General features: G+C 34.2%; 1 non-coding gene across 1 annotated transcript; it reads left to right on the top strand.

The window, feature by feature from the left end:
* The first annotated feature begins 706 nt into the window (after positions 1 to 706).
* Positions 707 to 870, top strand: LOC112309619 (U1 spliceosomal RNA). Its single transcript, XR_002975284.2, has one exon. It is a non-coding gene; the product is annotated as a U1 spliceosomal RNA (small nuclear RNA).
* The last annotated feature ends 507 nt before the right edge of the window (positions 871 to 1,377 follow it).

Genomic DNA, 1,377 nt, shown 5'->3' with positions numbered 1-1,377 from the left:
GAATTCTCTATACTACTTTTGCAACTCTTCTATAAATCTCTTTATTTAAAAATAAAAAAAGCAAACAAATAAACAATTCAAAGGCAAAGAACAAATTAAGAAATATATTTAATATAGTTGGCAGAAAAATTATTGACAGCCTTACTACAAATAGGAATTTTAAACCCATTGAAAAGGGGTAAAATGATAAATAAACAATTTATATGAGAAATTCCTATTATATAAGAATAATCAAACTTACTAAGCATCAAAGATGTAAAAAAGAAAACCATGTCCCTCTTTTTTCTGCCTAATCAATAAAAATTAAAAATATAATACTCAAAGGTACCTCCCTGAGGTCATAAAAAGAATAGATACTCTCGTATTCTCTCATAAGCTGACATAATTTCTTGTGGGTAATTTACCAACACATGAATGAAACTTCAACAGTACACAAAGCTCCGCTGCAGAAATCCCACCTTGTGTTAGAGGATTGACTATAGCTTTAAAAAAAATTTTTCTCCTTCATGTATGTCTGATTTCTTATTTAAACAGTGAGCATGTGTTACCTTTAATATTAGGTTTTTAAAAGCCATTTATTTGAAAATTGATAATGACACACAATGGAAATTACAAAGACAGAAAAATAATGTTGGAAAAGAAGGTTTAGTGGCATAGAAAGATTCTTATATTTTTAAAGTAAAAAACTAGTTTAAAAATATCACATATATTTAACTGGCAGGGGAGTTACCACGCTCACGAAGGTGGTTTTCCCAGGGCGAGCTTTATCCATTGCACTCCGGGCGGGCTGACCCCTGCGATCTCCCCCCATGTGGGAAACCCGACTGCATAATTGGTGGTAGTGAGGGACTGTGTTCACTCCCTCCTCTAGGGAAAAAAATATCACCTATAACATGATCTATTTTTATATAAAACATATACTATACATTTTTAAAAGGGAGTTTATGTACCAAAATTTTAACTGTGGCTATTTTTTATGAAGTAGGATTACATGTGATTTTCATGGTTTTCTTCATCTGTACTTTCTAAGTTTTCTAAAGGATACATGCGCGTACATCGCTTTTTGTATTAAGGTTTTTCCGTAAATACATGGGAAGTGGTCTAAGAAAATGGCAGTCAGTGTATCTCAGTTATTTACCATCAAAACCGTTTGTGGAAAGCCTGTCTGTACGTGCAGCCCTGCTTGTCCTCAAGTTTACCGCGCCGTCAGCCTAGGCGTATGACAGGCTTTGGCGAGCTGTTCTTAAAATGAGCATCTTTGATCCAGGCCCACAGCCACAGGGATGGGACTTTGAATTGATGTTGCTTATGGTTAGGAACAAAAATAAATCTTTTGTTGGAAACAGCACTACTTTTATTGACATAAAGAGGACTTTA

The sequence above is a fragment of the Desmodus rotundus genome, chromosome 2 (assembly GCF_022682495.2).
Source record: "Desmodus rotundus isolate HL8 chromosome 2, HLdesRot8A.1, whole genome shotgun sequence".
Taxonomy (NCBI): Eukaryota; Metazoa; Chordata; class Mammalia; order Chiroptera; family Phyllostomidae; genus Desmodus; species Desmodus rotundus.
Note: the sequence above shows the minus strand (reverse complement) of the source record. Positions and strands in the feature narration are given on the sequence as shown.